General features: G+C 38.5%; 1 pseudogene; it reads left to right on the top strand.

Moving 5' to 3' along the window:
• Positions 1-30: 30 nt before the first annotated feature.
• On the top strand, positions 31-27984 carry LOC122354380 (annotated as a pseudogene).
• Positions 27985-27988: the final 4 nt, after the last annotated feature.

Here is a 27988-nt window from a genome sequence, read left to right as displayed (position 1 = left end):
GCTGGCAGTCACGTGCCCCAGTGGCAGGTTTTCATAAGCGCTTGCGTGAGTCTGGAGCTGAGCGCATCTCTGAAAGCGTATAGGGAAGATGAGGCACAGCCCTCCCGGAGGGAATGTTTATACGTGATAGAGGAATAATTTATTTGTCTGATGAAAATGGACGGAAATACATAAGGGCCTTCTGCAGTCCAGTGATTAATAATCAAAATAACGGTCCGTGTTTCAATGAGCGTGTCCTCTGAATCGTCGACCTACTGAAACAGTGAGTGTACGATCCTCGTATCTATTTATTGGTCACGAACATTTATTTGCGTTCTGTTTGTAATTCCAAACGTTAAAATAGGCGATAAGTGATGCATACGAAGCGTTTTAGGTCAATCTGTGTTATGAAAATGTAAGACTGACCGGCGATGGAGTGACTGCTGTCATCACGCGTCCGTAATTGTGCGCTTGTTTTGATTCTGATACTGTATTTACACACCATGTGATCAGAGTCATTTATCGGTGAAGCATATTAGAAATATATTTCTATTGGTATAATTCAGGATTTTGAGCTTCTGTTGTAAATTACATTGGCCCTTATGATTTATGAGTTATTGTAAGACTGACCCAGCCCAGCTGTCTGGATGCAGTATCATCTTCATATTTCTATTTTACCACGTTTTTTAGATATTTGTTAATTAATATAGCTTAACATGCAATGTTCTGTTATTTTACTGGAATTTAAAATGGATCTATAATGATAAAAAGGATCACTACAATGTCAGTGCTGGTGCGATGTGGTCTGCAGGGCCAAAACAGCCATAGGCATTAAAGCAATGTGGTAGTAATATATCTGTTAGTGGTATTTTTTATGATTTATTTGTAAATTTGTACATTTTGTTCTCCCAGTTCTGAATATGAGGGTTAAATCCTTTGGTATAGCTACTCAACAGGGTGCCATGCTCAAATACAGATCATAAGAGTTACTTTTGTCTGATGTGATAATGTGACGCTGTAGTTGTTTGAAAGAAAAAGCCCGGGTGAGCAGAGCATGAAAAATTTGCAAATGCTTTTCAGAGAGGTTAAGGAAGATTTCTCACAGCATCCATCATGTATTGTGGTGATTTGGCTTTTATCCAGGATTTAGAGCCATTGTGATATGTATCTTAATTCAGATTTTTAAAAAAACGCAGTGCGTTCATAAGCATGTCTTCACGTTGAACTGCAATATTCCCCAGTGTATCCTTTTAAAATTATTAAAGCATCAGTATGATTTTAATAAGTATGACGCTTCAGTCGTTCACTATTATTAACAGTATGTGCTTAACTAGCTTCAGAAATGTATGCTTTAGTTCAGTTGGGCGTTCCTTTCAAGTGCATCATGACATTACAGTAAATGTTACATTAAAGGGAAACGTCTGTTGAAACATTTTCAGTAATAAGACTCTTGGTTGTTTTCATCTTCCCGTCCACTTTGGAAAGCCTGCATGGGCAGAGATTGTTTTGAAACTCCAGATGTTTGCCAGAATTTGTCCCTTGACAATAGGTTGAATAAGTGCATGGCTTTATAAGTGTCTTCTAACTCAAAAGTTGTAGTAGGTGGGTTTGAGTTGGATCTTTAAAGAGAAAAGAATTCCTGCCTGTCCTGTACCTCAGTAAAGTCTTCCTGACAAAACATTTCCACATAGAAATAGCTTGCCTGCCTCCTCCTATCCGAAGTATGCAGATGTCTGCTTGTTTCCCGGCATGGTGCAAAGGAATCAAATGTCCGCCCCGTGTCTTAAGCAGGACCAGATGCTCGGCCAAATGTGCTGCATTAGTTCCCCCTTCTTGTGTTTTCCTCCAGGCCTCCCTGCTGTCCCAGAACTGTGCAGTATCGGGAGCCTGTTGGTCCACGGAGCCCTTACCCAGGACCACAGCCCATAGCTTCAGCACAGCTGGATAAGATCACACTTGTTTTTATGGACAGGCTGTTAAATTGGCTTATCCTGTTGCTCTTACACGACATAGGTTGGTGAAAGAAGGGCAAAGCTTAGCATGTGCCTCCTACAGCAGTACTAAGATAAAATTATTAGAAAATGGTGTTTGTTATGCTGTGAGTATTTTGTTTTGTTTATTCTGCTCTGATATAATGAGTCATAAAGATATACTCTGTGCAGAAGGAGTTTTAATGTAAATGAGCAGTGTCAAAGTCTTTTTAGGTCAAGGCCCAGTTTGGTTGAAACATCACCATGAGAGCTGATTTTTGTTTATTTTTATTATTTTAACATCATATAATACTAAACTGTAAAAACATCCATAAAAAGTGCACTTAACTGCATTGTTTTGTAAATATGCAATCACTGAATAATATTCTGTCAGAAAATTACTGCTACAGTTTCAGCCTTTTGTTTTTGTTTTGTTTCTTTTTTTATACTATTAGCATTTGATGAATAATACATTTATAATTTTTCAATAATTTTAGTGTCTTTGTTTTTCCCATGAATTAGATCACATCATGATTACACTCACGGCCTCCTGTAACTGTCAGATTTATGTCCATTATGTGAGTCTGTTTTTCGATTCTGTGGCATCATTCTGTATTGCGTTGTGCTTTCTGTACTGTGTGAACTGGAACTGTCCAGTCATTTAAACTGGAAAAGGGAACCATCGATCTCTTACTCCAGTTCTTTGGAATGACAAGTATTAAGTCGGTCGGAGATCAGAGAAGTAAAGGAGTTCCTTATTTCTCTCTCAGCAGCAAGATAGGATGGCTCAGGCATTAAGTGTAATTTTCTTTCATGGGTTCTCCATGCCAGGATTTCCGCTGCGTAGGACCCATGTTGATTTGTCTGATGAAAGTGCCATTTCCAACGCACATCCGGGCGTTTTTGAGTTCCTCATTGACGTTGCCATGGTGTTTCTCAATAAAGTAGTGACTTCCTATGAGTTATCTGAAAAGTGTTGAGTCAGAGCAAGAGTCTCTGTAATTGCATCACATAACAATGAAATCTGCCTCAGGGCTTTCCAATGCGCAATATGCCTTATTACAATATAATGACAATATAACTCTCTGCATGTTTATCCAAATTTGCCTAGAATTTCTTTCTAACCTGTCGGGTTATGCTGTTTCCTTTCCTCCCCAGCAGTTGTTATTGAACGGTTGATTTGTGATTGCGAGGTCCTCATTACTGCATCATTATCCCTACCAAAGAGTGAGCTTTCTGCTCTGTGACTCATTTTATTAGTTTTATGTAAGTATTTTCTCTCCACCATTACATTTTTAAGGCGAATCATGAATATTTGCTGGCTTTTCTTCATGGTTGCCATGGTGAGGATTATAATTTCTCTCTGCTGATGGTAGAGAGGGCACAGTCAGTCTCTGTGGATGGCGTGGTTGTTGGACCGAGAGATTATGTCTATATATAATCCTAAATCTCTCACATAACATGTGACACATCTGCTACATTTTCTCCTCACTGTGTTTGGTGGACTTTCTGTTGTATATGTCTAGAAACAATGTGGGTGTGATTGGATCTTTGATTGTTTCTGCAAGCAGATTGATGGATTTATGTTATGTCTGCTGTGATGTTGTTGAGCACAATATGTGAAATCAGCTATAGGAGGGACATCTGGAACAAAGTGTGAATCAGTGTCTTTGTCAGTGTCGCTGGACAAGGGACAGAGAGAGTGTTCTAGAGACCCCTCCTTCAAAGCCCAAAGGTTTATAAGGATGAGAAGGATTAGAGTTCTAAGGCCTGTATTTATTCTCGGCATCTAACCAGGATCATAAAATTTGCCGGTGATTTGTCACCATTTCCAAAATATTTGGTAGAAACAGCAACTTCCTGTTTCACATTATCAGCATCACTGGTTCCTCATAAAATAAATTTCTTTACTGCTCAACTTCGTCATAGCAAAAGAACTAGTCAGTAGGTTAGTTTCAATTCCTAAGCTCTTAAGCCATGTCCCATGACTCTGTTGACCATTACTGTAAATCACAGAGAAGCCATTGGCTATAAAGCTGCAAGACACCAAAGACCTTTCAGATGGTGTCCACTATAATGACGATGGTACTAGGCGTGTAATGGTTTACTTTTCTAGGCTCACGTTGGTACAGTTCAATATTCGATCAGGGAAAAAAAGACCACTACTATTTATTTATGTAAGAGTACTCTGTATTAGATGAAAATCACTAGAAAGTTTATATTTAAAAAACATTTCTTATTCCAAATTCATGTTTGTGTACCCTAGTAAAAACTATGCAGTACAAAGCAAATCAGCTTATTATAATAATTTCTTAAGGATCATGTGACATTGAAGACTAGAGTAATGGCTTCTAAAAAGTCAGATTTTGTAGTATTTTAAAAGCCCCAGGCCTCTTTTTGAAAGAGAAGGAATCTCTAATTAAGATATCAGTGCTTGTTGTATTAGTGAGGCTCATGGTGACAAACTTCACATTGATGCATATAAAAGGAATTCCCTTTGTTGTCTGACCTTTTCAAGTAATTTTCTTCTTCCTTCCTGTGCACTTGAGCAGGTACAAACTACATGACTCATGATTCAAAAGCATAATAGGAAATATTCCTTTTTCTCCAGCAAGAACGGTTAATTGCTTCCGTCTGTCCAGTTTATATTTCTCACAAAGATTGTTATATGAATATGTGCTCTGCATCTGTGGATGTGTAATGGTCATATCCTTTTCTAAGCACATAAGGAGTAAATCTATCCAGGGTAAGAATGGTATTTCCTAGGAGTGTTGTATAACTCGCACTGCATATGCTGATTGGTTTTTAAAAATCCCTCCCGGTTTAAAGAAGGATGTTTTCATTCGTGAGGATGTTCGAATCTGAACACCTGGCATTATTAAGCAAGAGTGTTTATTAGGCTGCAGTTTCACATTTCTGTGCTCACTCTGTTTACATCACTCTCTTTTTCCAGCATATATAGTCCTCGTTTTATGGGGATGATCGAAGATGGAAGACAAAAGCCTTCGTGTAGCAGACTACTTTGTGGTGGCAGGACTCACCGACTCGTCTAAGCCCCTCGAGGAAGATGTCCACCCTGAGGATGGAGGTCATAGGACTTCAGCCCAGCTAAAGGCGCCCATCACTGATGTGGCTGTGGTGATTCGCTCCCTAGGGGAGGAAGTACCTCGAGGATATATCTGCGTTGAATGCACCCCCTCTGGACTTCCTGCCGAACTGAATGGAGGAAGCCTCATGGGGCCGCAGATCTTCCTCTGCTATAGGAGAGGCAGAGACAAACCGCCGCTCACAGACTTGGGGTAAAACATCTAATCTTCACATAAGAGTGTTCCAAAACCTAGTAAGCTACCTACTTAGAGAGTATTGGAAGTCGTCTTCTTGAAGCAAAGTCTGTTCTTTGACAAAGTCGGTGACAAAAAGATTGTAGACAAAGATACTGACTATAAATGTACCCATTTTTCTTGAAGAAAAACGTTACAACTACACTCTTAAAATTTTATATTTAACTAATATTTAACTAATTACTAATTTGCTTATTAGAATATCATGTAGTTATTTCAGCAACATGCTAAAATCCAATTCTACTGGAATAAGTCATGTCTCTTGCAGATACCATTTAGGATGCTGTATTTTAGGGTAGTTATAATGCAGGCAGTAGACAATGAGACAGCTCAATTGGTTTTGGGACCTGTTGTGTTTTCACTTTTGTTTTGCAGAATCTTTACTATCCTCATGTCCTTTGTTTCATGATTCTTAGCGTGCTCTTTGAGTGGAAGGAGAAACTGAAGCCGGACTGTCAAATTATACAGACCACACCCTCTGGCCGCCCCGCTAATATCAGTAGCTCCTCCTCCCAAAGGATCTACATAACATATCGGCGTGCCTCTGAGAATCACTCTCACGCCACGCTGGCTGTCACAGACATCTGTGTCATTGTTCCCGGCAAGGGAGAGACACCACCGCATGCTTTCTGCAAGGTGGACAAGAATCTCAACAGCAGTATGGTGAGCTGAACTGTCACCCTATCCTGCTTAAATGACCAGTTTAGAGGAAAAATGCTTGCCCATGATAGTTTTTCTAGCAGTACTGGTCATCCATGGAATTCTTGCTAATCAAAGAACCTTGTTCAGACAGGAAGCACTGAACTGCATTAAAATCTAAAGATTTAGGCCCAGATTTACTAAATGGGGTAAATTGGCATTAGAACAAAATTCCATAAAACCACTGATGGGAGGAGAAAATTCTATAAGTGATTTACTGACAATTCATGCATTAAAGAACACAGACGCAGTCAGATCATTTCCATAATGACCAGTGCAATCTACCAAGAGAAAATTACCACCTGCTTTAAAACGTGCTTTTTTGGGGTGTTAAATAATGGTGCAAATACCAGTTAATTGACAATCTCCTCCCATAAATTTTGCATCTGAAACTCCCATTCAACAAGGTCAGGCACAAAAATAACGTTCACGGCTTCACCGCAAGTATTTCAACACCAAGACACGGCTTGCGTGTTTTTTTTGTGATGTCAGCCAATATTTAAGAGATTTTCTATAAATATCAGCTTATCAGTATTTCCAAAATTTTAGTATTGGTCAAACCTTGCTCAAAGTGTTTTCGGTGGGTAGTTTTCCTTAAATTATAAGTAATAACATCAGATCACAGCAATCATCCTTTTACATATCCGTATAAAATCAACTTAATTTCTCTTTTTCTGCCTTCACAGTGGGGGTCCTCTGTGTACTTGTGCTACAAAAAATCTTTGGCCAAAAGCAACACACTTGCATTCAAAGCAGGTATTGTATCTCTGTCGTCTTGAGTTGTTTTTCAGTTTGTGTTTTTGTTGTGCATCTTGCAATGAACAGTAGGAGGGAAAGGATGCGTTCACATCAGAGCAGTAGGATACGACTGCAGATGAATGAAACCTGATACTCCCATGTAGCAAGAACAACATGATGTCATTGTTAAGCTCAGTGCTCTCAGCAGCAAAAAAATCTAGGCTTTAACTGCTTCCTGCGATTAGCTTGTCATATGGAAGACTGGGTCAAGTAATTAATTACAAAGCAAGCGATGCAGGATCAGTAATAACTGTTGTCTCTGACTGAGCTATACAGCCTAATTGAGGGTTTGTATGGGGTGTGTGCAGGTCTTTTGTCCAGATATCCAGAGGAGGATTATGATTCCTTTCCTTTGCCTGAATCCGTTCCCCTGTTTTGCCTGCCGATGGGAGCGTCGATTGAGTGCTGGCCCTCTCATACTAAATATTCTCTTCCTGTCTTTTCGACATTCGTTCTCACAGGCGCCTCTGGAGAGAAGGTACAGAGAAAAAATTCACGCACGAGCACGCACAAACATTTAGATTTTCTGCAGGTTTTCTTTTTACTGCAGCACCATCATTCAAATCAGACACAGAAGAAGGTGAATTGTCTTGTCTGGTTTAGCAATGTGCGAAGAATTTAAAGCAGCTAGAAACCAGCGCGGGCGGAATATCAAAACTGCCCATGAATAATGGGCCTCAGAAAAGAATCGAAAATAAGATGAACATGTGTAATTGGCCTGTTTAATAATGCATTGCTAAAGTGCTGTTTGGGTCAGCTCAATTATGTCAAACACATCAGTACACTCAGCTCACTCTCCTCAGCCGAACAAGTCTCAAGGCTATTTGTGCTGCAGTATTGTATAATTTATTCATTTAGGTGAGCGGCTTCAAAGAAACATGGCTAAGCTGAGATATTTCTGATCTAAAAGTCTGCAAAAATAAATCTTCCGTATCACTTTCTCACTGGGTGGATTTGAGAAAAGCCTTTTGAAATAGATACTGTTGGTGATTGCTTTCAAGAAGTCTAAAATAGTTGCCATTGTGCACTTTAGAAATGTAATAACGTCATGAGGGTGTCAAGAAAGCTTTTTTGTTTTCTAAAATGTAAACCATCTCAAATCCTAGAAGGTGTTCATGAGTCTGTCTTTTGCTGTCTTTTAGGTTTACGGTGCCGCCATCCAGTTCTATGAGCCCTACCCAGAAGAACATTTGACTGACAAGCAGTGTTCTCAGCTGGGCCTGCAGGCTAACGGGCTCAGGCCTGATGGATCCATGACTGTTCACACCAACAAAAGCATCTGCCTTCTCTCTCACTGGCCCTTTTTTGATGCTTTCCGTAACTTTCTGACCTTTCTTTACCGATACTCCATCTCAGGTCCACACACTCTGCCCATTGAAAAGTGAGTTGTAAGGACAATTTTAGCCAAAATTGCCGAGCTAAAACGCTTTGCGGCCACTAAAAAGTGTTTTTTTATTTGTCCTTAGGCATATTTCTCATTTCATGCACAAGGTTCCTTTCCCTTCCCCACAAAGGCCACGTATCCTGGTGCAGGTGAGTTTTGTGCAAATGGCATCTTAGTTTGATCACCGTCTTTCTTGAATGTGTCAAAACAAATGACATTGTGTGGTCAAATAGCTGCCAAACCTGGCCCTCATCTCACTGTGACCGCTTGTTTGTGTGCTTGTTTTTCACAGCTGTCTCCACATGATAGCCTGATGCTGAGCCAGCCTGTTTCCTCTCCGCTCCCTCTGAGGTAAATCAGACACAAGATACACTGACCATGTCAGATGAATGCTGATCAAAGCATGAAGTGTGGAAATGATACTTCTCAGGACCTGGTTAAGTGTGATATAGTTATAGCATGTTGAGACTCCTTTTTCTGAATTTAGCAATTACCTGAACACAGATCAATTGCTCATCTCATTGTTTTTTGGGTTTTGTTTTGGATTTTTATGTTATGTTATGTTATGTTTTTGTTTTTGTTTTGTTTTGTTTTGTTTTGCTATTCTTTGTTGTGGTTTGTTTTTGTATTTTTGGTTTGGCTTTATTTTTAGTGAGTATGCATTGTTTACATGCCTATTTTCTCTGCCCACAGTGGCGGACGGCTCTCTACACTGCTGTTGAACCTCGGCCCAAAAAATGCAGCGACTCTTCTGGTGTTGGCTGTGACTGAACATAAGATCCTAGTTCACTCTTTACGCCCAGCTGTTCTTACCAGCGTTACCGAGGCCCTGGTGTCGGTGAGTGGAAGACTATTCATTTTCACTCTTGCCTTTCCTATTTCTATTTTAAGATTATTACAGTATCAGTTTCTTTTGCTTTTTGTCCCACCTTTGGCTGTGCCTTGTCTGAACTTATTTTACGTGTTCCACAGATGATTTTTCCCTTCCACTGGCCGTGCCCATACATTCCTCTCTGCCCACTGGCCCTGGCAGATGTGCTCAGCGCTCCATGCCCTTTTATTGTAGGGGTGGATTCACGGTACTTTGATCTCTATGAGCCACCAACGGACATAAGCTGTGTGGACCTGGACACCAACACTATAACTCAGTGAGTGACCTTTTTACCTCTTCATAGTTCTGAGTTCCCAGGAGAGCCTCTACTGACCTTTTTTGACCTATGTTGTTGAGATGAAGTCATCTTTTATCACATAAGTCCACAAAGTAAACACTAATTTCCCAGTGTAGGTGATGATTGGTGTCTTTTGTGATATGAATAGTGCTTATGTTCATCAGAAATTCTAAGCAATAGCAAACATTTTTCAAGTGAAATTCCAAGTAATACCGTTCTTTATCTTTATGCAGATGGTTAAAAGATCAGGGTCAGGATATATGAGCAGTGAGGAATGTTGTAGTAAAGATAGGACCGTCAGTACCACCATGTGTTAAACACATGCGCATGTGTTGTTTGTTTGCCTGTATTCACCTTAAAGATTACAGACCTTGTAAAGCTACATTGAAACTATATAGCAGCCTTCAGTTATGTTGTTCACGGGCATGGACTCCTGTTTACCCTCACAAATGCTAAACATGTGTGGCCTATTTCAGCAAAGAAGAGCGCAGATCCTGACCTGGAAGATCCTGCCAAGAAAAGCCTGTAAACATCTGATCAACACTCTCAGCAATCTCTACCAGCAACTGGATGCGGGTTAGTAAGGACGGGTCACTGTGGTGTCAACCAAGAAATGATTTCACTTATCTTTTCTCCTTTTCATGACAATATGAGTTCACTTCACTGCACAGAAAGTACCACTCTTATTGGCCTTCTACTGTCCTTTTAGGCTCTGACAGTATCATGTTTATTACCTAACAATGTTTTATGAATGCTTGACCGAGTAAAAGCAAAACCAGTCATCCTTGAGATTTGATGAGGTTTAGAGACGAGGGCAGTTGGCTAGATAGAGGCGAAGTAAGCCTTTTTTTGAGTGCTGGAATACTATCTAATACATGAGAGCTGATTGATGCTTCAGTCTTTGAACCAGACTTTGAACTCAATTATTCAATGTGATTTTGGTTCTCAAAAACATCCTGTACTGGAATGTACTGACTCATAGAATTGGGCCTTAAGAGAGAGATTATTTATAGGTAAACTTTAATAAAAATGATGTGTTTCTGTATGCTAAGTGACTGTGTTCCCATATATTTTTAAGAGAACACTATGTGTCTGTTGAGTGGATGTTTAATAACAGACAAAGCCTACAATCTTTTTGACCTTTCTGAAGTGACGTGAAAGGAGCTTATGTACCGTACCCATATCTCAAATGGAGCCTACTATATCTTCATTACGGAGATATGCTACGTATATAACCTAGACATTATCAGTACATTTCTCCTTGTGCATGAAAGTTGCCTTGTACTCTATTTGGTGTAATATTTTGATTTATTTGCTTACTATGGCTGAATTTATTTGAGCAAAAATACAGTAATTACAATAATTATAGTAAATTGCAGTCCAATTTAAATGTGTTCTGTTTTAACATATTTTGAAATGAAAATAAAGGAAAATCTTACTGAATCTGAAATGGAAGTTCAGAAATAGTAATTTAATCTTCCATAGGTTATCATATGAGTCGTGAGGAAGGACAGATGGAGGCCTTCATGAGCGAGCGGGAACCTGGCAGTGGTGGGAAAAGTCTGGAAACCTTGGAGCTTGAGATCCAGGAGGCTTTCTTGCGCTTCATGGCAGCCATCTTGAAAGGCTACCGTTCATACCTGTTGCCCATCACACAGGCTCCATCTGAAAAAAGCAACTGACGCCAGTTCACTATTTGATCTGCAAGGTAAGCAGCCAAGATGGACGTGATGCCTGATTCCTATTTCTCCTGTCTCGATGTTTCAGGTTGTTTGTGAACATCAGGAACAGCTGTAATGGGGTTGCTTCATCAGCATCAAAACACAAAAAAACAATGCATTAAAATCTTGTTTTGACCCAACCACATACAGTGAGTCCACTGTGATGCATTAGTGGAATGCTGAAGCTCAGCAGCTGCTCAGAATGCTCAAATCTGGCCCTGTGCCCGTGGAGTCTGGCTTAAATCAGGCTTGAAATTATTGTGGCGATTTTGATAAAGCCCCATTGGAAATTAGACATGCCTGACAGGTCCAACAAACTGCAATGATTAATAGAATATCTGAGAACACATCTGCAGCTTCTTATGTAATCCCTAAGTTAAAATCTATTACATCTTTCACACAGTGTGAACTCTGGCTTTCTCAATGACGACAGTAAACAACACGTAATTCATGACACGCCCTCTTATATTTGACTGATTAAATGTTTAATCTCAATGGACAACTGTGGCGGTGAATTATAGTAATCAATTAATGAATGTAATCACTTTTTTATTGTAATGGCACCTCTCTGACTGTCCTCTTGATCTCCTTGACTTTCGATATGGCTTTTTGCAGGCTTTTTGAAGAGTCGTGATCGATCCCATCAAAAGTTTTACTCCCTCATGACCAAGACTCAGATGTTCATTCGTTTCATCGAGGAGTGCTCTTTTGTCAGCGATAAGGATGCAAGCCTTGCTTTCTTTGATGACTGTGTTGACAAGGTATGAAATTTTGTTTCCGCTAAGAAATACATCTCATGCCTTTATCCAGAATAAGCCACCTAATTAGATTCAGTATTAACTGCTTCTACAAAGCGCACAAAGAGTTACCATTTTAAACTACACCCCAGGCTCTTAGCAAAGAGCATGTGAAAAATACAAAGAGTTCAAGGAAGTGTACACGGCATGATTTGTGAGAACAGTAAGGGGAAATGTTGTCGTTAATAGCTGTGCTGTTGTGATCCCTTGAGCTTACTTATGTCAGGTTATTAATTTTCTGTGAGCAATTGTTCTCTCGTTTGTTCTTTTCTACGTTGGCTTTTCATCTAAACAGCCTGTCCTATTATTTTTGCTTTTCTCACTACTTCCTTTTCTCTTTTCTCTTTAAACTTTTATGTTCACTTGCTTGCGTGGAAAGTTATTCGGTACGGAGAAAGGGGGGAAGGTAAGTTGCTTAATTCAGTGTCTATTAACTTCTGATGTATTGCAGAACCGAAAATAGTCACTAGAGTACTTACCCTTGATTACAAAAATGGCTTTTAGTGGCAATGAGAAATATTTTATTTTACTTAATTTATATCAATGATATCTAAAAATATTAGGACTGTCATCAGGACCCTTGAAAATAGGGTCACAGATCTCAAGGGGCAATCCTTTCAATAAAGTTCAATGTAATGAGGACTGTTTAAGAAGAAAAACCCTCATCCTAGGTTTTTGACCTCAGCTGACAGACATGACCTGTTTTTGTTTTGTGGTTTCACCATGGGTGTGGTGATTCATAGCTGGTATTATGAATATTGGCTTTGAAGATGCATGTTTGCTGCCTTCATAATTAAAAACATTTCTGTTTAGATCAGAGTCTCTGCAGAACCACTGAGTTCCTGCATGCATAATTAATTTTTCTGTGCTTTACGCCGCTTTGCGTTTTCTTATTTTAAAAACTGTTATGCCCTTTCTCGGTATGATCCAGACTGCGCATCTGAAGCTGCATCTTCAGTGAACTGCTGCAAGTTGTCTCCTTTGTAAACTGCAGACAAATATATTCCCGGATGGTTGTTTTGTGCCTTTGTAGTACATTTATATCCGTCTCAACAAGGGGCACAATTTATTCTTGTTTAGAGGAGCAGGAGTCATCTCTCACCTGTCCTCCTCACAAGGCTGTTGTGTGCTAGTAAAGACGAATGTGCAGCTCTTTGTATTACACTTTCAATTATGCTGCCATCAGTGAAAGTCACACTTATCCTGCTCTGGCCTGTCCTTCTCTTATCACGAGGACCTTGGAGGACAGTTCTTTAGCACTGTGGTGGTAATGAAAATGACAGTTTGAGCTGATTTAAACTGACACAGTTTGTGGGTTGTTTTCACAGAGGACATTTATAAAGGAACCCGGGAGGTAAAGGACAAACCATGTACCACTATGGCCTGAAAGCAATTGGTTACAGTGTGACACCTCAGTGATCCAATGAACCAATTTTAAAGTTTATCATAATTTAGTAATACATAACCATCTTTCTGAGTATCTAGGCGAAATGTTTAATTTTGGTGCTGCCTCTGTATTCAAACCGTTTGTTCAAAGCTCTCTCAGTGTTGAAAACGGTGCACATTTGAGCGTATTGTACAGCTCAGTGTATAATTATTACAAGGCTCTCTCAAATACTTGATTGTAATTGAACAACCGTAGTGTTCTGCTGTGGAATATTATTGAAACTATTTTTAAACTCTTTATTACACTGTTGTCCCTGGCAACAAATGTCCTACATTGCTAGATTTGTACTATTGCTCTGTTTTCTCTCACGCAATAAACAAATTTCTGGTCAAATCGATGTAGATATAGATATGCATAAAAATAAGAAACATAAAAAAATCAGGCTTTCAATAAAACAGCTAATACAGCACTTTTACCTCCTGAGGTATCATATGTGCTAAAGATATATATACTAAACAAATAATATATATATATATATATATATAATTGATATCATGAGAAAAATCAGGCTGGTAATAAAACTGTTCACACAACATCTACTTTGACTGCCTGAAGTAGAATTTTTCCACATTTTCTAAAGGTTAAGTACCTGCTTTTACTGACTACTTGTTGAAAATGGACTTCAGACTTCATTTTGTACTGTATTGATGGAAAGTGCCTTTTGGCATCCTGGTGCATTACAGAGAGCTCTAATTGATGCCACAGTCATCAATGTTGTTTTTCTGGTAAAAGAGCCACTGATTGATCTAAAAACCTTCTCAGGGAAATTCATTTGGCAAGTTCTGCAAGAGCTTGATTTGTTCTATTGCTCTTATTGATTGTCTAATTTTTTTTTTAACAATAGGATCTAAAACCATTTTGCAGAGAATGCTTTACAGATACTTAAACTGATTTTCCCTCTATCAATAGATATAAAGTCATGCTTTATTTGATAGCCAGTGTATTACAGTGGCATAGGCATTATGATGCATTTATGGTCCATTTACAGGGCTTGTAGACAGACTTTGTCTGAAGGCTAAATGCACACTGGCTCCTCCAAGCCTTGTCTAGCCTATAAATTGCACTGCGATGGTTTCGCACCCCTCAAGCAATACAACATTAGGCATTAAGTCCAGGTCAGTGCACTTGTAGTGCGTCTGAGGCAGATGGGGAGGATTGGATGAAGACTAGGAGGATCAGAGCTTCTTGGTACAGATGTGAGATCAGTCGGATGCAGCAATGTGGGAGATTATCAGGGTCATTTACACTAACACCAGTGCTTCATCTGATCTGAGATCAGATCATCTGCACTTGGCAAACTTCAACATGGCCAGACAGTGGAAAATCCCTTGGCATGGCTGTATGGCAATATGTGTGTCTGGTTCAAGATTCAGTTCCCAATTCTGACCAAACTGTAGCTCTGCATTGACATGTGATGTGTCTGTTTGAATATATAGTAGTACTGAGTAAGTTAGCAAGTGATAAGGCTTTTTTAAGGCTTTCAGTTGCTATAAATGTTTTCTCTGGTTCCTCTTTCGACATTTTACTTTCCTCATGGGTCATTGCCTCTACTTTGTGTTCTAGTGGAATCAAAAAACTGTATCTCATAAAGTGTGTTTTTACTCTGGGTGGACAGCGATAAGCCAGAAGACACGAGGCTTATTGAGCTTGACAAATCCCACCGCAGCGAGCACACGGTCTACATCACCCCTCCAGAGCTGCCAGCACTTCCAGAAGGAGAAGAGCCACCTATTGTTTATAGGTACAACAGAAACTTCATACAGACAAACTCCCATGCACACTACAACACCGTGCACACAAACAGTGTGCCACACCACAGATGGCATTGTAGCATAGCATAATCCCCTTCTAAACCTTTCCCAGGGTGCGGTATGTAGAATAAACCCCTCTGGGATCGTCTGTCCATAGAAACTCTCACTAAAGCAGTAATGCACACTCCTTAGAGAGCATGTGATAATATTAAGTGGATCTGTTATTTCGGATTTGGTACTATTTTGTTATAATGGGCAATGGAGTGTCTTGACATTAAAGATGTGGTATGCTGTTCATATTTTTAAAATGCTTTGTAATTTTTAAAATGCTTTGTAAAGAGATTTTCTATTATTTTTGTCATGCATTTTGTGAATTTATTCAAACATTTTATTTTATTGTTTTATTTAAGTTTTTTTGTAGAATTTTAATATGTCTACTTTTTCATAAACATAGCACAAAATAAATAACTTTAATATTATATTTTATTTTTAACTTTTAAATTCTGCATTTGTATCTTTATAATAATCCTCTCTAAACTGCAGAAACAATATCGATTGCCTGCAGTTAGTGCTGCATGTTAGCATTGTGCTTTTGACAAATAAACTTTGACGTGACTTGACAATAACAATCAAGTACAAGCTTAGCATGCTCTCTTGATGTCTTGCAGCTACAGTGGGTTTCGGTACTGAACCCCAACTCTGTGAGCTTCAGGATGGTCCCAGAGTCCCCAAAGCAACATCAGCCGTGAGACACATCAGTCCCATCAGCCCAGCTGCCATTTTCAGGCGCTCCCAACAGGTTGGTATTTCAAGCGATAATCTCATCCAAATCACACCCCATGATGCCGCTTGTCAAATCTCCCCCTCCTCTCTAATGCTCCATCCTCTCTCTGATCCTCCCTTTGTAGGAGATCAAATCAGCCCAGAGGATGGCTAAGACATACTCCTCCATCCCACAGATGTGGTCCAAGTGTCTCCTCAGGCATTGTCACGGCCTGTGGTTCATCTGCCTGCCCGCTTATGTCAGCGCCTGCCACTCCAAGGTGCGGGCGCTGCACACTGCTTACGACGTGCTGAGAAACATGCAGGACAAAAAGTTGCAGCCCCCTGATGAGGTAGAATCGCCTAACAGTCTCTATTGATTGGATTTGCCAGTACAGTTTGTGCTGTACCTAGACAGTGGAAATTTCCACGGTGTTGTGGTTTTTGAAAGTAATGGTTGGTTTCTGCTTCAATGGAGGTGTGTTATCGGGTCCTGATGCAGCTGTGTGGGCAGTATGGACAGCCTGTTCTTGCTGTCCGGGTTCTTTTTGAAATGAAGAAAGCCGGAGTGCAGCCTAATGCCATTACCTATGGATACTACAACAGGGTAAGAATAGTTTTCATGTTTTTATGTTACATAGGGCGTAGTAAATCTAAATAATACTAAATAAATATACATATATGTGACCCTGGACCAAAACAAAAACATTTTGAAATTGAGCTAAATAAATATATATAAATATATATATACAATTTTATAATAGGACAATATTTGGCTGAGATACAGCCATTTGAAAATGTAGATTTTGCCTATTACTAAGCAAAAAAATAATAAATTTTAATATATTTATGTTTATATATATATATATATTTTTTTTTTTTTCCTTTGTGGTCTAGGGTCACATATTATCTATACTGATATTGATATTTGAGGACAAGAAAATGTCATGCAAACTATGTCACATCTGATTTGAATAGATTTTACAAAAGTTACTTTAATTTGCACTGAAATGGAAACAAAAGATATAAGATATTGTTTTCTCCTAATTTTAGAAGTTAGTCAACATATTTATTTTTGCGGGCAAACGTTTTTGCATGTTTATGGGTTTTATATTAAATGTTATGTGCACAATTATATCTTTAGTTGCAATTTTGCTTTTAGCATTTTCCTACTAGCCTACTAACTAGAACAGACAGAATCAGGACAGATCAGCAACCCATTTATGAGTTCCAACCCAACCGCTGCTCTGGCATAATTGGTTTGTAAATGCCACCTGGTTTGACATTTTGTTATCTAATGAAATGACATCAATATATTTTAAGTGTATAAGTATGCAAATACATCTTGGGGCATTAGTTTTCTTCAAAAGGTGACAAATTTGTTTAATTTCTTTTGTAAAATTACTTTTTCAAAACAAGCAGAGAAAAACAGATTTATCCTGTGTAGGTGTGTTAGGCTGATGCTCAAGAGCCTCTAGCTGGCAGCGCATTTGGCATGTGACTCTATTTCTCATGCCTGTTATCATTAGACAAAAGCTTAGACTAGCAATCATCTCCCCGGGGACCATTTTTTGTGTGTGCTTTGCAAGACGTCCCAAAATACCAAGAGGACACACTCACAGAGACATAAGTCCGGGCAGCTGAGTGTTGTTCCAATTCTATCAGAGTAATTACAGCTAGTCCTTGAGAGAGAAACACAATCTACTTAAGATAATGAGAGGCGTTGCACTGTAGAATTATTTAGTTAATCTCTATATGAGTGTGTGTGTGTGTGTGTGTCTTTGTGTGTCTCACTGTGCTCTTCTTCCCCAGGCTGTTCTGGAGAGCACATGGCCTTCCTCCACCAGAGGGGGATACTTCCTGTGGGGAAAGCTGAGAAATGTGGTTCGGGGTGTGGTGCTGTTCAAACAAGTATGGAGGAGGCAGACCACCCACCCAAAAGACACCCATCTCTCTGGTAAAACCCCCAACTCCATTTCACACATTCCACAGAAGTGGACACACTCTTTAAATTTCCTGTAAAAACAAAGTCAGGTCCAATATAAAACAATTATACAGGATAATGCTGCTTCTTTCCTTTCTTGCCTTCTGTTACCTTTCTAATACTGAAAAAAATGTAAAAAAAAAAAAAAAAAAGAAAAAGATTTGACAGTCTTTTAATGCACTGTAAACACTCCAAAATCAAGATGGTGTACAAGGCTGGGAAATTATCTAAATGTCTAATTAAATTAAATTCCATCCAAATTGTACCCAAATAACTATGACTAGTCTAACATAAAAAATACATTACAAAATATGAGTATTTTACACAGTGTATGTTAGCTTAGCAATGGTAACTCTATTGAAATAAATTGTAAGTGGGTCTATAGGATTAGGTGTTTCATATGAGAAGGAATTATGCTTGGAATTGCTGCCTTTGAAAGTCGGTTCCAAATAAGCCACTTTTGAGATTTCATTTTGGTTAGGAAGCTGTTTAAAGAGAAGGTAGTTTGCTAGATTTTTTTGTAACTGAATTCATTATTAGTAGCCAGTCCATTAATAGCTACAGTCACTGCTTCTGCAAAGTTAAAATCGTTCTCGTCGACTTAATTTTCCTTCAAAATTGTTAGATATATCATCAGAGTTGTTTCAGAATAAAGAAATCCCTTTTGAGAAGTTAGCCAAGTCTGCAGGGGAGCATGGACTCGATATCATTTCCCACTGTCAGAAAAACTTTCCATCATTTCTCACAAAGACAGGGTTACTTGAGTTTTGTGCCTGAGGAGGTACCATCTCTAATCTATCTCCCCCTCAGTACTCGGGCTAGATCCAGCCTGCCTGCTGAACCAGAAAGACTTTAATGGGTCCAATTAAGATAAGAGTCGATAGCCGCCTCCTCATCCACTACAGTTCACAGTCTGAGTCTGATTTGATCTCCTCTCTCACACAGTCCCCTGTAAACAGCATATTAGAGAAGGGCACAAGAGGCCTTTCATAATTAAAACAAGCTGCCATAACCCACAAGCCCCAAAAACTGCAACTTTGTCATGCAGAATGAATTTATCTCACACTAAAGGACTAGTGAGTACAGACCTAATTAGTGGATTATATGAATTTACTTCTTAATTTGTTGAATCTAAGTTATAATAAATTAATGTACAGTACCATTAAAACTTTTGGGGTCAATGTGATTTTTTTATTTAAAGAAATTAATATTTTTATTCAACATGCATGACTTAAATTGATCAAAAGTCAAGACTATTGTAAAGCATAGTTTAAAAACTATTTTGAATAAATTCTGCACTTTCTATTTATCAAAGAATCATGAAAAACATGGTCACTGTTTCAACAAAAATGTTGCCATATTATAATCTTCACAATATTAAAATGATCTCTGAAGTATCATATGACACTGAAAACAGCAGTAATGGCAGCTGAATTATCAACCATTAGAGGAATAAATTACATTTAAAATTTTAATTAATTTACCTCGTAATACCATTAATATCAAAAAATAAAAAAGTAACAACTCCAAACCTTTTGAAAAAGTAGTCATTAAAGATTTTTAATTATGAAATGTATGTTATAGATTCTATTTTTGTCTCTGGTAAATAAAAATCTAAATATTATAAAATAACTTTATAAAATTAACCACACAAGACGGTACTAAGCATGCATCTTGGATTGTTTATGTTACCTTTTTTGAAAGGCATAAATATAACAAATTTAGTTGCATTACAGTTTAAATGCTAATGTATGTTTGAAAGATAATCTCGGTTTGAAAGCCCTTAACCAAGTGGGAAGCTTAAACACACTACACACGTTTTTTCATTGCTCTTTTTTGCTTTGTTGCCACTTTGAAATATGATGCAATCCCTGGCCAGAGAACTTTTCAAGTTGCGCTGTTGTGTTTTGAAATATATTACTTGTTATTTCTCCTGCTAACTGTCTTTCATACTCTTCTTCCGAGCAGATGCCAGTGATCTCGACAGCGTCAGCCATGGCAGTCTGGACAGCTCTAAAACGATTCGGCAGAGCGGGTTTCCATTGATACAGACTTCACTAAAATGGATTCCAGTGATGACAGATCCAGCACAGGTACCCGGTCTGCTTTCAGTCTTTCTGTGTTCTCGTTCCATCATCAGTTCTCCACTGTGCTCTCGGCACAACAGGACGTGCTTCTCTCTCCTTCAAACTCGTCAGAAGTCTCTAGGAGAGTCATTACACTGTGGGAGTGAAAAGACATCTCTCACCCTTTTTTTCTACGCTTTCCAGTCTTTTCTGTATTTCTTTACACACATTAGTATAACACATGTGGTGCAGTGAACAAAGCATTATGCCCTCAGATGATCCAAATTCATTTTGAATGCAATTTTCAAAAAAAAAAAAATTATCAACTTTAATAAAACAAAGGGAAAAAATGTGTATCAAATACACATTATAAAATGCACTACTCTTTAAAAGTTTGGGGTTTATACTTTTATATATATATATATATATATATAATATATATATATACTTCTCTTTTAGACAAAGAACCACATTTATTTGATCAAAAATGCAATTTAAAACAGTAATTTCTATTTCAGTATATTTTAAAATGCATTTTTCCTGTGATGACAACTAAATGTTTAGCAGCCATTACTTAATGTATTTATGATCAACATGTTCTTTCAGAAGTCATTTCTAATATGCTGATTTGATGCATTTTCTATTAACATCAATGCTTATAATAGTTATATTGTTTACATTTTTAGGTGAAAACCATGATACATTTGTTCTGGACACTTCAAAAGAACAGCATTTATTTTAAAAATAAATCTTTGTGTAGCTTTATAAATGTCTTTACTGTCACTTTTGAACAAATTAATGCATCATTGCTGAATAAAGAATATACATTTATTTTTTGCTAATCTGACTGACCCCAAACATTTAAACAGTAGCGCAGTAATGTTTTTGCAGGATCGTTAAACTGAGATGGGCCTAGCATTCATCTCTATATCCTCGTGTTTCTTATATCAAAGGATGCATAGAATTTGTTCATGGAATGAAACTTAATATGGTTCAGAACAGCAGTAGACATCCATTAATACTTATCACACGACAAAAAATACTGTACAGTTTGTATTCCACAGAAAAAGAAAGTGATGAAATGAAAAAAAAAAAAATATGTATGTATCTGACAAAATATTAAAATACAGAGAAAGAAAGGCCCTCCTATATGTTCAAACTGCTTTTGAAGTACTCTAATACAGGCAGGTGATGGTCATGGAGAAGATCTGAGAGATGCATGGTTTGACAGAAGAGACTAGCAGTTACTTGGAGCACTCCAGCAGGTGGTATAGCAGAAGTCTGACTGAGGAGGCGAGAAAGGAAAAAAGGAATGACAATGGCAGTTATTTTAGCTTCACCTCTGAGGCAGCACTGTGATGTGAGCTTTATGCTCCATCAGCTTTCTCAGTGTGGCTCTGTAGCTAGCTACCCTGTGAGTGTGAGTGTTTTCTCTGTCTGTGTTTCTATCTGATTGTGCTATATGAGAAAGTAAATCACTGTTCTCTTGATGTTATATTATCATACTACTAAGATGTGCTAGTTGAAATAACTTTGTTTGAAATCATTCTCCTAAGAGTCTGTATCCACGTACTAAATCACCCAAAATCTTGCAAGTAGGCTAAACTTGAAGCAAAGCAGGAAAGATTTGTGAGACACAGAAAAGACTCACAAAACATCTCTAACATTACTTTCAAGGATGTTCTTTTATGCACACTGCAATGGCTTCACAAGTGTTTAGAGTGTTTGTATGTATTGTTTGGATCTCCAGGTGGTCAGCCTGATCAGGGCTATGATTCTCTGTCTAAAGAGGAGGTGAGGTTAGGGAGGAGTGAGGAGAACCCCCTCTCCAGACTGAAGGAGAAGGACAGAAACTCTGTCTATGTGAGTAATATTGGTAGAATGCTATTCTGCCTAAAACATAAAACATAGCATGTTCACTATAATGTACTACCTTATTACTTATTCTAATAGAATTTGAGTAAAATCCAAATAAATGTTTAAACAGTAATGCAGAATAGTGACAGTAAAATAGTTATAATGGAATTAAATGCTGTTTTTTAAATGTTCTGTTCATCAGATAACTTTAAAAACATGTGGTTTCACAAGGTCCAGTTATCACTATTAACAAACCAATAACTCATAATTTGCTGCTTATTGGTATCCAATATGTTAATAATAGGCATGCTAATAAGCAACTAGCAAGTATAGCAAATGCTAGTATTTGATTACAAACACGAGTTGCACTAAACATCTCTATGTGCTTCCACCTAATGAGAAGTGACTGCAAGCTGAAAACTGGTTTTATATGCTTTATTTGAACAACTCTCTGACTGCATTTCATCTCATTTTAATGTCCAGTGTCCCAGACTGTACTCTCGAAGAAAGAGGATTCATCTCCTCTATGGCTGGAATCCATCCATCTGCAACCAACAATGTGGAAAACCAGGGATGTCTTTTCTGGTCTTCCAAAGACTCAAAAAGGCCAAAACTTCACTGATATTTTCGGAGGAAAGGCTGCAGCACAAACACTCTTGATCTAATCTCCAGACAAAACAGCACGAACTCAGCAATGAACTGTTCTGCACTGATCGAACGAAGGAAGTAGAGCCCACCCAGTTGCCGTGAGAGGACTGCCAGCTGCACAGTTGCTGCGGAGAGGAGCATATCGGGCGTGAGAGGAGTGTGAGCTGCAGTGCTCTTTGGTCGAGTGGTTGAGAGGACAGGTATAGAAGCAGGGTTTGATCCTCTGTCCTTATGATGGCCGAGACTCAACCCTACCGTGAGGGTGATAATGCAGATACCCCAATCACTGCCGAGACCTGGCTGAAGAGATTCATCTCTCACATGAACAACCTGAGCAGCCCAAGTTAAGCCAGCGCTCTCTCTCAGTGCTGGGACCTGAAGGGCCACCAGACCCCGCCCCCTCACAGCTCTCCCCGCATGCCAGCAGCCTCAGCCCCAGCACCTAACCCAACCTCGCCACGCACTCGTCTCTCTCCCTCGCCCCTCCTCCCCTGTGGGTCATGGCGCAGGGTCAGGAGCAGCGACCACCTCCCTGGCCTCCTTCTCACCTACTCCCTCCTCTTCCTCTTCTCTATGGACTTTGCCTACCCCAACCCTGGACGGTTCAAAGCAGCTCTCTCTGTTGGGAAGGGCGTCGCTGAGAAAGCTAGCTGACTATATTCACGATTTTCCTCCCCAGACGCCTATATTACAGTATAAGATGTTTGGAAATTTACTTTGGAGCAGGCCTTGAATGAAGGTCTTGCTGCACTGTTTCATCTCTGTTTGTTATCCTCACCAGGACTTGGAACTCTGACCGGGTCAGTGTGAATCTCTCTGGGTCAGGTGACCCCGATTGCTCTCTCTGATTGAGATGATTCCTGGGACTCGATGGCTCTCTTCCCTACAGCGTGACGTCACTCAGCAGGTCACACGTCCCAAAAGGAGCCCTTACAGGAGCAACCACTGCTAAAAGCCCATCTGCACCATCTCGACTCTACCCGCCAGCTCCTCACCATTGGCACGCCTGCTGGATTCACTGGTTAAATATGCTCTCTGAAGAAGCACTTTTATCTAAAATGCCAGGCACTTTAATACTTTTTTATGCTTTGCTTCATCCTACATTCTTATAGATATATCCAGACACCATCCTATATAATACAATTTATATTGGGAATGCTGTCATTATTTAAAATACCATGGGGATAAAATAATTTATTACTCTTACATAAATTATTGAGTGTTATGATCTGTGCGAGTAATAAAATAAAATAAAAATAAAATAAAAACTATTTAGCACATATAAAACCATTTATACTTTTAGATTCTATATTGTTTTGTGAATTATATTTATATTTTAACACATATTTTATTTTGCTTCTTTTTATGATAATTGGGTTTTTTGAAATTGGAGGGTCATTTGTTATATTGACCTCTTCCATTTTTTTACCATAAATACATTATTTAATGTTTATCTATGTAAAGTTTTAATGGATTTTTTTTTTGTGTGAGTTTATCCATTGGCATTAGAAATAGAATTATAGTAATAGTAATTTTAATGTAATTTCAGTATAAACATTCATTATTTATTTATGCTTATGCTTCATATTTATCTCACACACTTGTCTGTGAACATGATACACTCAGCTCAAAAGAGTGACTCCACTCTATTAGTCTGCCCTGGGTTTTCTAGACAGTGAATCTTAGGATGAGGTTTAAGTGAGCACACTTGTCAAAATGGCAAAAATACATACCACATTTTTTACTATTAATGCATAATGTTGTTTAAGTGGCTCACTGTTCGGGTAAAACTTGAGGCCTCTCTCCTGAATAATAGGCCAAGACAGACAGGCAGGCTGTGAAATCACGATCAGGCCCATGAGTACTCCTCTTTATTTTTTGGCTTTGTTTAGATAAATAAATGTTGCACAACTAGAGAAACTAAGGAAAGATATGAGCCATGTTTAAAGGCATGAAGGAGTGGCACCGAATTGTGAAGAATTGTATTGTAAAATGAACTTATGTGCCACTTTTCCATTCTTTCCATTATCTGTGATGCTTTGGGTGGCATTACACACTGCATATGAGTGCTGTGCAAGTTGTTCATGAGGCTGGTCATTGTTTCTGCTCCAGCAGCTGCAGAAGCAGGCCAGTGATGTGGGCTTTGGGAGTGTGTCTGGCTCTGCAGTAATGGGGCCTGAGGATTCAATCAGCCTGACGTGGGTTAGCTGGAGTGCTCCCAATCACTCACATCCGCATACACGCCTCTTATCCCCAGACTTCAGAGCCCTCTCTCCTCATTCATCGCCATCAGAATTAGTGCATTCATAATCCGCAGGCACCACCTTGAAATGTGACTTGTTTTGAGAAGATTGCTCTCTGATGAGAAAACATCATGCTCCCAAAGCTCTTTTGCCGCAGAGAGTGACTTTGTTTTGTCTTTTGTCCTTCAGGTCCGCCGCGACAGCAATGAAAGCTCGGTAGATCTCAGACGCGCAGTTCTGATTCCAGCCTTCACAGTCTATGCAGAATCACGCTATGCTGGAAGTGAGTTTTTAAATGACGGTTATGCTGGCGATTACTGCAGCAGACATGGCTAACTTTGTTTGACGCTCTAGGTTCGTATGTCCAGTTGTTCAGCACTTGCAACACCTGGGTGAGAGTTTGGGTGTATGATGAAGAGATCATGGCTGGTTGGACAGCAGATGATTCTAACTGGGCCAGCACTTGTCCTTTGTGGCCTCCATTTCGCTCTGCTCAATGGACATCAGAAACCTGGTGACCAGGAAAGGTAATTTGGCCTGCAACCACACAATAGACATTTCTATGGAAATATTCACTATATCTAATTGTTTTCTTTTATCTTCTCAGATCCCCTCTCAAGATGCACATACTGCTGGTGACAGACACTGCAGATGAACTAATGCTGCGTATATAATGCTGCTAGTAATCTATTCAGCAATGGCAAAAAAAGACCTTGTAAGAATACATTTCAGATTATACCTGAATCATTCGAATCATATTTTGAATGCATCAGATCTTTTATTATATTATCTATGTACCATTTTCTGGAAAACTAAGAACTGAAACATGGTGATTTCTCATTCCAAATCGACGGTACTTCTTTATAATGCACTAATGTCAAGCATGCAAAATCATGCAAAGCATACATATTTGAGTTGATGCAAACTAACATCACATTTCCTTTTCACGTACATGGTTTTAGCGTTTTCTTTACATACAAATTAATAAATGCAGTATATGGTGTTTTACTATACTCTAATTCTAGCTTGTTTCATGGCTGTTTCTTGTATTGCCGCCTTTTGACTAGTGTTTATTGTTAAAGGATTTGTTGTGACGAAAACTAAATACTTATTTATGGTGTCTAGGTTTGTAAACATTTATTTTACATTATTTTAATATGATTTATATAAACGGATGCAATTATTTTTTTCAATTTTCACTTACATATTTTCCAGAACATTGGAAGTAATACGCTCAATACGCTCTAATACCTGATAATAACTTTTAGTTATTTTAATGTTTTGTGCTGCAGGAGCCAGTTACTGCGGCCCTACCTGAGTCCTTGGTGCTGTGGAAGGAACTGGAAAGTTTGCTGGAGAACTATAGGGGATCAGGCTATCTCATCTGCAGCCATTGTGGATCACCACCCCATTGTGTTCTGGAACCTGGTGTGGTTTTTCTCGTAGGCTGGATCTGGCCAGTAGCTCAGTTAGGCCTCTATTTGAGCTCCAAACACTACTGCAGAGATTCTCAGGTAATTTTAAAAATTCCCATGTGATGTTTCTCTTCCATTTGTGGCTGAATGCATAAACACTCCAATGCTGTAGCTGATGACACTGTACTTCCTAATAAAAGCTTATGCATTTCTTTACATGTTTTGTTTTGCTTTCTTTAGCCTGCAAAGTTGTGCTCTGAAGACAGTAAGAATGTCTGGTCCAGATCCTGTGGGACAATCCAGACTGCATCAGGACCATCAAACCTTGCTACTTGCTTTGAAATCATATTAAAGAATATAATACAAATATATATATAAGTATATATATAAGTATATATATGTTTGTCATACAGAGCTCTATGGCTGTGGAATGTGCATGAAAGGGTTTTGGCAAATATTTGCAACATATTATCCTTTGTGGTATGGACGTGAGTCACGCCTCAAACCATGAGGCATAAGCTCAAGTGTGGCATCAGTTTCTAAAGAGATCAGGGACTTTGCCTGGGTGGAAGAGAAAAAATATGGGAAAAACTTTTAGTTATACACTTGCATTGGTATTAGAGTTGTAGTCACAGTATTTTTATATTTATATTATTTATTTGGCAAGAGAAAATATTAGTTAAATTTGAGTAATTTTGTAATTTGAGTTTCATTTATTCCAGTTAGTTGATAGGACACTAAGTTTGTTTTAATTTAAGCTTTTGTCTTTATTTATATTAGATATGTTTATACTATTTATGTATCTTTATTAACATTTTTATATATAACAAACAGTATTTAAAGTTTAATAAGAACTACATTAAATGCAAAGTTAAACCTACTAAAAACAGCAGATGCAGTAGTTTTGCTCCCTGTGTACTAGCCATCTACTTCATACTGGGTCTATGTTTTAAATAGGAAAATCCTGCAGATCTGAGGATAGAGGAGCAGGCTGTGAGTCCAGAGCTGCCAGAGGTCGTGAAGAGCATCCAGAGGAACGATGTCTACCAGCCCATGAGTCAGATACTGCAGCTACTGGGAACCTGACTAGGTTTCTGTCAGACAACGGTATGAGAACAGTGTAAGCATACACAGAAGCGGTTTTAATCATTTTGACAAGCCAACCTAATGACTCATTTCTCCTTATTTCTTATCATATGCAGAAGCTTATATAGAGACATCCTGTTCCCTGTCTTTGGTGGTTTTTGGGCAAGAGTAGCATACACAGAGCTGTTTGCTTTTGTTTTACAATGTTTTGAGGTTTGGGTTCAGTAAGATTTTTTATTCAAAATTCTATTTTTATTTTAAATAAATGCATTTTTTGCTTTTCATTCACTCATAAAATCCTGAAACAAATGCAGACCTTCTAGCATATATTTTCAACATCAATAATAATGAGAAACATTTCTTTGATCAGCATATTAGAATGATTTCGAAAGATCACTTGACACTAAAGACTGGAGTAATGACTGCAAATATCTGGAATTAACATCACATTTTTGAATAAATTACATTTTAAAATATATTAAAATAGATATTTTGAATTGAAAAGCTTTTTTAGTACATGCAGCCTGGTGTGCATAAGCTACTTTAATTTACTGACTAAAACTTTTAAATGTACTATATACATCTATTTTAAACCGTAGAACATGATAACTGCTATCATTACTAACATCTTCATTTATTTTCACAGATGCATTTGATCGTGAATACAAAATGGCATATGACCGCTTAACGCCCAGCTCAGGTCAAGATGACCTGGCACCAGACCGTCTAACCCAGCTGGAGTCATGGAGTGCAGGAGAACCTTTGGGCTGCCCAGTCTCTGATTCGCCCCTCTCACTGATCCTCTCCTTGTATCCATCACACAGGAAGGCATCCAAAGAAGGAACACTTTCATTCATGGGATCCTGAATAT

The sequence above is a fragment of the Puntigrus tetrazona genome, chromosome 11, assembly GCF_018831695.1.
Source record: "Puntigrus tetrazona isolate hp1 chromosome 11, ASM1883169v1, whole genome shotgun sequence".
NCBI lineage: Eukaryota > Metazoa > Chordata > Actinopteri > Cypriniformes > Cyprinidae > Puntigrus > Puntigrus tetrazona.
This window is presented reverse-complemented; position numbering and strand designations above follow the sequence as displayed.